The sequence below is a fragment of the Aquila chrysaetos genome (assembly GCF_900496995.4).
Source record: "Aquila chrysaetos chrysaetos chromosome W unlocalized genomic scaffold, bAquChr1.4 W_unloc_6, whole genome shotgun sequence".
Classification (NCBI taxonomy): Eukaryota; Metazoa; Chordata; class Aves; order Accipitriformes; family Accipitridae; genus Aquila; species Aquila chrysaetos.
Genome location: NW_024470326.1, coordinates 787,536 through 796,548, shown reverse-complemented (window position 1 = coordinate 796,548; position 9,013 = coordinate 787,536). Strand labels below are relative to the sequence as shown.

General features: G+C 50.8%; 1 pseudogene; it reads right to left on the bottom strand.

Moving 5' to 3' along the window:
- Positions 1 to 239: 239 nt before the first annotated feature.
- On the bottom strand, positions 240 to 1,174 carry LOC115337757 (annotated as a pseudogene).
- Positions 1,175 to 9,013: the final 7,839 nt, after the last annotated feature.

Genomic DNA, 9,013 nt, shown 5'->3' with positions numbered 1-9,013 from the left:
ACAGGGCACTGAGGAAATCTCCTTTTATTACAGAGATGTCACAAAGGAGGTCAAATGTAGCATGGTGACAGACTCATTTACAGAAGGTCTCTGGGTCAGATAGACTCAGTTCATCCTCTGGAGAAGCAGGACGAAAGCAAATATTTTGTGTACAGGCATGTTTATAACAGATACAATGACCACTAGACAGACGTTGCCTGAGATAATTGTGAGATTGCTTTTGAGGAGAGGAGGACACCTCATTGCTGCTGAAATATCATTGGTAGAATCATTTTCTTGAGAGCATCCTGGATCTCCTTGTTCCTCATGCTGTAGATGAGGGGGTTCACAGCTGGAGGCACCACCGAGTACAGAACTGACACTATGAGATTTAGAGCTGGGGCAGAGGTGGAGGGGGGCTTCAGGTAGGCTACCATGGCAGTGCTGACAAACAGGGAGACCACAGCCAGGTGAGGGAGGCAAGTGGAAAAGACTTTGTGCTGTCCCTGCTTGGAGGGGATCCTCAGCACGGCCCTGAAGATTTGCCCATAGGACAGCACAATGAGAACAAAACACCCAAATGCTAAAAAAGCACTAACTACAAGAAGCCCAATTTCCCTGAGGTAGGCATCTGAGCAGGAGAGCTTGAGGATCTGGGGGACTTCACAGAAGAACTGGTCCACAGCATTGCCTTGGCAGAGGGGTAGTGAAAATGTATTCCCAGTGTGCAGCACAGCATGGAGAAACCCACTGCCCCAGGCAGCTGCTGCCATGTGGAGACAAGCTCTGCTGCCCAGGAGGGTCCTGTAGTGCAGGGGTTTGCAGATGGCAACATAGCGGTCATAGGCCATGATGGTGAGAAGGGAGGACTCTACTGACAAGAAAGGAGAAAGAAAATGATCTGTGCAGCACATCCCAAGTAGGAAATAGCTCTAGTGTCCCAGAGGAAATTGGCAATGGATTTGGGAACAGTGGTGGAGATGGCACCCAGGTCGAGGAGGGCGAGGCTGAGGAGGAAGAAGTTCATGGGTGTGTGGAGGTGGTGGTCACAGGCTACAGCAGTAATGATGAAGCTGTTTCCCAGGACGGCAGCCAGGTAGATGCCCAGGAAGAGCCAGAAGTGCAAGAGCTGCAGCTCCCGTGTATTTGCAAACTCCAGGAGGAGGAACTGGGTGATGGAGCTGCTGTTGGACATGTGCTTCCTCTGACCATGAGGGCCTGTCTTTGGAGGAAAAGGCAGTGGCAAGTGAGGACTGACTTCTCTTAACAAAACCAATCCCATCTCTCACAGAAACCTCCACACTGCATCTGTCCTTCCAGGAAGACTATCATGCAGCTCCCTCATTTGAGCTCTGGCTTGTCCTGGCTGAGGGTGCAGTAGGGAAGCAGGTCAATCTGCTGTGGGCTCTGGAGGAGTTAGTCCTGCTGTGTACCAATAGGCAAATAGGAGCCAGGAGTGATGTCGGGTTAAATCCACTCCTGAGATCAAATGGATTTCAGCATTGACCCTCCAGAGTCACCCTACTGCAGAGAAGACCTGTGCTGATTTTTTGATTGTTTTGCTCCTGTTCTACCTCTCGTATCTGAGGAGTGGTTTTTTGAAGGCAGACATCCTTCACATTTCTTCTACGCCGGCAAGTGCTATCTTGAGAGTCCTGGGAGGCAAAGGGACAGACCCTTGGTACAGCGTGAGGATGGCTGGTCTGTCCATCAGCCTTGCTCTCAGCTGCCCTGGGCTCACTTGTCTCATAGCTGGAGCATGACCACACTCAGATGTTCCTCTGAAGGAAATTGGATACTGCTCCGACCTGAGGAATCCTGTTTCAAAGTGCAGGTGACCTTCACACTTCTCTCCCCAGTGATGAGCTAAGCACTTCTGGATGCCCTGAAGTTAGGGTGTCTTGAGAGGAGAGTCAGCTTATCCCCACCCCAGGGACTGCTTTGCTCAGAGACCCACAGGGTAGAAGGGGGTTTGGGCACCTTGCTCCCGTGGACAGATCTACCTGGCAGGACCTGAACCCCCCATCCCCAGAGAGCCTGGAAAACAAGAACAGCAGCACAGGGGTGGGTGGAGGAAAAAGGGAGCAACATCCCAATGCTTCTGCCAAGGGAGGCAAGGCCAGGAAGGGACAGAGGGGCACTCAGGAGAGTCCTTTATGTGACCTATGGCTGCAGAGGAGGCAGCTGCTGCCTGAACCCCATAGATCTGAGGGCAGAGGCTTTACTAGGTGGCAGAGGAGACCAGGGGCCTTTTTAGGGGAAAAGCATGTTCCCTGAATGGCTGACAGGGAGGTCTCGCAGCCTTTGCCATTAGCCTGTTCCTCTCACCTCTTGCCCCATGTCTCTGCTGCCTGGAGCTGTTGCTGCCAGGAGCTGTTTCTCTGTTCCCACGTCTCCTCCCTGTTAGTGCTCACAGACCCAGTGCCACCAGCTGTGTGCTCAGCTCTGCCCTGTAGGCACCTCCTGGCAGCAGGGCACTGCCCAGGGGCAGCTCTCTGTTGGAAAGCCCTCAGGGGCAGATCAGATACACCCTCAAGAGACCACAGGAGTGACAGGGCTTAAAGAAGGCAGTCAGGAAGTTGACAAAAAGCGATGAGTCAGATTGGCTAGGAAACATGTTCGAGGGTTGGGGATTGTCTGGATGGTTGATATCTCTGCTCAAGACTGTGGGGGTAGTGATCTTGATTGTGATAACTGTGCTCCTAATGTTGCCCTGTCTTCTCAGCCTTCTGCAAAGGGCCCTGCAGAGGGCTGCCGGAGCAATATTTTTAGCACAAATACAAAAGGGGGAATTGTCAGGGAACGTAGCGAATCTGCCGAAATGCCTGGCGGTGCATGAGCAGAGTGACCTTGAGCAGCTTGTGGTGTATCCTTGAGAGTCTGGAAAGTCCCGAGCAAGGGACTTAGTTACTAACTAAACCAATCATATATGAACACATACTCTGAAGAAAGTTATAAAAAAGCTGGTTAGAACAATAAAGTAGCCATGTTTGCACAATCTGATGTTTGTCGTGTCCATCTCTATTGCGACAGTGCCATACTGCTGTGTCTTCTCCCAAGACCTTCCTTCCTCTAGGATGAACAAGCCCGAGCTCTCAGCCTCTTCTCACAGCACATGTGCGCCATGCCCTGACCACCTTAGAGGCCCTCCAGTGAACTTTCTCCAGTTTGCCAGTCTCTCTCTGTCATGGTGGGGGGGTAAAAAACTAGAGAAGTAATCTGGATGAGCTTTAAAAAGTGCTGAGTAGAGGGGGATAATCCCTTCCACTGACTGTGCTCCTGCTAACGCAGCCCCAGGACACAGGGTGACCACCTTTGCTGATGGCTCACATTTTGCCTAGTGAAATCCAGGGACCACCAGAGCCTTTCGCACAGAGCTGCTTCCCATGCAGGCAGTCCCTGGCCTGTATCATTGCAGGGGCTTTGTCCACCTCAAGGACAGGACTTTAGCTTATGTTCCTCCTGGCCCATCCATTGGCCACAGGAAACTGTGCAATGGCAGCCCTGGCTTCAGTGTAGTGTCTGCTCTCCTCAATAGGGTGTCATCTACAAATGTTCTGAAAAAAGCACTCTCTCATCTCCTCCGGGTCATTATAAACATGTTAAACAGGGCAGGTGTCAGCATAGACCCCTGCAGGACCCTACTGGCTAGATGCCTTCAGGCAGAGTACCATGCATGGACCATGTCCCTCTGAGCCCAACTGTCCAGGTGTTTTTTTAACCACTTACCCATCCATGCAGACTGTAATATGCTAATTTGGACACAAGATGAGAGGATGCTGAATGCCTTTCTGACTTCCAGGTAAAAGAGAGCACTCTCTCAATCTCTCCAGCGATCTGGTCCTTTCTTTACAGAAAGCAAGAGGATGGCCAGGTACAACCTGTCCTGTGTAATCCAGGCACCTTGTCTTTCACACACCCAGAAATGGGATCTGGGTGGACACACTCTGGGGGACAGCCTTTAGTTCCCCTGCTCATCCTTTGGGCATTCTGAAAGGTGCAGGCAACTTTGGGGTTCTGCCAGTCATCAGATAATTCCCCCTCATTCTCCATGACCTTTCAAAGGCAATGGAGGAGTGACCTCACTGTGACATTGGCTTGCCCTCTCAGCTCCCTCAGCTGCCGCCCCACCTGTCTCATAGACTGGTAAGGATTGTGTTTGCTCAAGGACCCCTGATTTGAGCCCACATCCTTTGCTGGTTGTTCTCCTCCAGTGTCCTGCCTCAAGCCAGAGGCCTGGGAGACCTTGCTGGGGAAAGACATGAGGCAAAGAGGACATGGAGTATCTCAGATCTACCTACACTTGTTGTTACTAAACTCAGCAGTGGCCACACAGTATCTTTGCTTCTCCTTTAACAGTTCCTGAAGTAGTAACCACTCATTATGGTGCCCTCGAATTGCCTTTCAAGTTTAGATTGAATTGTGGTCTGGACTGTTGCTGAGCTTGGAGGATGCTGTTCTTGAAGACCAGCTGTACTGAGCTCCAGGCAGCAGCTACATGGGGCAGAGAGTGCATGCTCCGAGAAATGCCGTGAGAGGAGGGCATCCTGACATCCCCTGCAGTTCAGACAACTTCCCCGTAGCAAGCCCTTGGACTCCTCTCCCACCCAGCACAGCCTCTGTCCCCCAAGGCCACGGGGTCTAGGGCATGAATCACCTCCTCCGCAGCTGGACCTCCAGTCTAGAAGTGCGTGTGTCCTACAATCAATACACAACAAACAGGCTAAAAGGGAGGTGGAGAGCACAGCTGGGTGGCTCAGCACATGCCTGCCTTCCTCCCCTTGCTTCGTTTTTTCAGAGCGTAGTCATATTACTCCTTTTTTTTCCCCACCTGTCTGCCATATTCTTGATCTCTGGAGTTGGCATGGGGGTGCGGGTCAGCTTCTATTCTGACTCTGACTCTGGGAGTCCCGCCCCAGAGATGTCCTCATGGAAACGAGGTGTCTAAGCTGCATTATAAATGGTCAGGAAGCATGTCATTCGTTGGTAGGGTTGGGGAATGAGCTGACTTTTTTCCTCATTCAGCTCAGGGAGGGAGATTTCTATGAGAAATGGCATGGGGTTGTCCTTGGAGAAGTCTCTCCTAATGTCACTGCCTTTTACTCCTTGAACAGGTGCCCATGCTCAGAGGAAGAAAATGTCCAAGAGCAGCTTTATCACTGAGTTCCTCCTTCTGCATTTGCAGACACGTGGGAGCTGCACCTCTTGCACTTCTGGCTCTTCCTGGGCATCTACCTGGCTACCCTCCTGGGAAACGGCCTCATCATCACCGCTGTAGTCTGCAACCACCACCTCCACACCCCCATGTACTTCTTTCTCCTTAACCTCTCCCTCCTCGGCTTGGGCTCCATCTCCACCACTCTCCCCAAAGCTATGGCCAATTCCCTGTGGGACACCAGGGCCATCTCCTACCAAGGGTGTGCTGCCCATGTCTTTTTGTTTGTTTGTTTTCTGTCCTACAACAGAGTTCTATCGTCTCACTGTCATGGCCTATGACCGCTACATTGCCATCTGCAAGCCCCTGCACTATGGGACCCTCCTGGGAAGCAGAGCTTGTGCCAACATGGCAGCAGCCGCCTGGGGTAGGTTTCCTTTAGGCTGTGCTGCACACAGCCAATACATTTTCACTACCACTCTGCCAAGGCAGTGCTCTGGACCAGTTCTTCTGTGAAATCCCCCAGATCCTCAAGCTCTCCTGCTCTTACTTCTGTCTCGTCAGGGAAGTTGGGCTTCTTGTGGTTGTGGAGGACCTCGGCTGGACTGAGGGGCCTGGGGAGGATATTGACCTTGACAAGATTACAGTGTTCCCGTGAGAGAATAAGAAAGGATGAGAAGCATGCCTGGGAAACTAAGTTTAAGGAATGTGTTGACCGTTTGCAGTTGTGATAAGGAACCTGAAAAAGTCACCCAATGAGGGGTGAAAAAACAACTTCTGACAACTTTTAACCAATAAGGGACAGACATATGTAGAAGGTAACAAGTATAATGGGTATAAATTTGCTGGCTTGTAGTAATAAAAAAAACCTTCTTTGCTTGTAGTATAAGAATGCGTACGTGTCGTTTGTCCGTCTCGACCGCGACAATTGGTGACCCCGACGTGATGCTGTAAATAATGCTTGTGACTGCGAGGAGAGCAGTGGAGACGGAGCCCGGCATAGCTTGAGAGCAGCGGGAAGAGCTGCTAGTCCGGACCGATACTTGACACCTGGAGATAAACAGGTGAGCTGCCGGGAACATGGGCAGGACCCTCAGTAAAGAGGACGCCGGAATTGTAAATATGTGGAAAGTAATATTGCAAAAGAGGACTTAAAGTAGAAGAGTTGATGTTGCGGAAAATGCTCTCATGGGGCAAGCAACACAGATATAAAGCAGATACAGTGACTGCATTTAGTGTGCCTGTGTGGCAAGGACTCGGGGACAAGCTGTTTGACAGTGCGTCCCGAGGGTCTAAGGAGGCAGCCAGACTCCTGATGACTTGGCGCCAGCTCCTTGAAACCGTCAAAGACATTAAAGAACAAAGGGATAGGATGAAGGAGCCAGACGTCCCTATCGTGGGGGGAGGGCAGTCCTCTCCCACAGAGGGCGTGGTGTCTGTTGCCCAGTCCTCTGGCAGGCGCGCAGGGCGGCCAAAGCCATGGGGCCGACAAAAGAACCCTTTCATTGATGACTCTGATGATGAGCGGCCCTCAGGACATCCTCGGACTATTAAAGATAGAACATAAAGCGGCCCCAGGACTTGCTTCCTGGTAGTGACGTATGCCCCGCTGAAACGGCAGAGGCGCCGGTTAACCCGTCTGCCTCCCACCTTGCTGCTTGATTCAGAGGATCAAGAAGGGATGAATAGCACCCCCCCGGGCGCGGGGAGGGGAACAGGGGACCTCATGTCTGTACCCCGCTCTGTCAGCCGAAACATCAGAGGATTGGGATGATCCCATGGACAATATATGGGGGATCCTGAATCTGGGGGGTCTGCGGGAACACCGAAGGAGGGACAATTACAGGGAGGCTCGCGTTGTTGAGGACAGCCCTGGGTCCTTCCGCCGGCTCGATTTACTGTCAGTCCCCACAACCCCCTGAAATTCTGGCAGCAGGTGAAAGCTCGAGCTCTGCAAGAAGGAAAATGGGACCTATCCGAGCAAATTAACGTTCCTGTAACAGCAGGCAACTCCAGTGAAACGAATTTAAGGGGGACTGGGGCGATGGCTTTCCCTGTGGTATGGGGTGATTCAGGACAAGGAATTATGGATGAACATAGACCATATTCGTGGAAAGTTATACAGGATTTACAAAAGGCAACTGCACAATACGGTCCCAACTCCCCCGCAGTTATGCAATTAATACGCCTATTAACTATGGAAAAATGACACCTTATGATGTTGCTCAAATTGCTCAAATTATTTTCCAACCTGTGCAATGCGCCGTTTTTCGTAGTATCTGGACTCAGAGAGCAGAGGCGCAAGCAGTACGCAATTTGCAGCTTTCACAAACCGATCCACGTTATGGTAACGGAGCTGATGTTCCGACTGGGACTGGTCAATTTAATAATCCTCAACATCAGGCTCAATGGCATCCACTTGTATTGGAGCAAGTAAAGACTATTGGTGTAGAAGCTTTGCTCCGAACGGCGGAGCTGGCGGAGCCTAAGGCAAGATATACCATGATTAAACAGGGGGCTAAAGAGCCGTTTCTGTCGTTTGTAGAGAAATTGATGGGGGCTATAGAGCGGCAGGTATTTGATGCACATATACGAGAAATGCTGGCAAAACAGTTAGCCCGTGACAATGTTAACACAGATTGTCAAAAGGTGATTAAGACGCTCCATGGGGATCCAACCCTAGAAGCTATGATTACGGCTTGCGGGAAGGTGGGCTCTGTTGAACACAGAATGTCTGCATTAGCTACAGCTATGTCTGCAATGCGTATGTCTAATCAGAAATGTTACTGCTGTGGGCAGGCTGGACATGTCAAGGCTAAGTGTCCCGCTAAACATAGAAAAGGAGGAGCCGGGCAGGTGGCCGTGGGAGCAACTACATGTCTTAAGTGCGGAAAGCTGGGACACTTTGCAAAGCAATGTAAATCTAAATTTCATGCTAACGGTTAACCCCTCCAGTCAGGAAACGGCAAATAAAAGCGTGATGGGGTGCGTGCAGACACAAATGCCCTACCACTCCAGCAACCCCTTTCTGGTACAACATCCAGCGCAGACACCACAAGCCTTTGTGACAAGTTACGGGGACAAACCCAAGGAGCAGCCGGGATGGATGTATGCACCGCCCACCAGTAACCTTATCTACCCCAGGAGTGCATAAAGTGCCCCTGGAAGCCTGGGGACCAATTGGTAAAGGATTAAGTGCCTTACTAATAGGACAATCAAGTAGTACTTTGCAAGGGTTAATGGTGCCTGTGGGAGTTATTGCTGCTGATTATCACGGGCAAATATGTGCAATAGTATCTACTGCAACGCCTCCAGTCACTATAAAAAGGAGGTACACGAATTGCTCAACTCGTACCATTTATGAGCTGTGTGCCTGCAACAGAACAGGTAATTCGTGGTACTCAAGGTTTGGGTCCACTGGAAAGCTGCAGGTATTTTGGTCGCAATGCATTATGGAAAGCAGGCCACAAATGACCTGTACCCTCACTATGGCAAATGCATCCCCATCACAGATAAAATTGATAGGTTTGCTGGACTCTGGGGCTAATATGACCATCATAGCACAGCGTAACTGGCCCTCCTCATGGCCATTAGTTGTAAATGCGGAAGGAGTGTTGGGTGTAGGTGGAGTTTCAAATAGTTTATTGCAGCAAAACCTGTGCTAATAAGCAACCCAGAGGGGACAGAAAGCCACTGTGAAGCCATAGTATTAGTTTCTTCTTTTCTGTTCTATTAAACTGTCTTATCTCAACCCATGGGTTTTGCTTCTTTTTTCCGATTTTCTCCCCCCATCCACTGGGTCGGGGGGGGGAGTGACTGAGTGGCTGCATGGTGCTTAGTTGGTGGTTGGGGTTAAACCACGACAGTGGGGTAGACCGG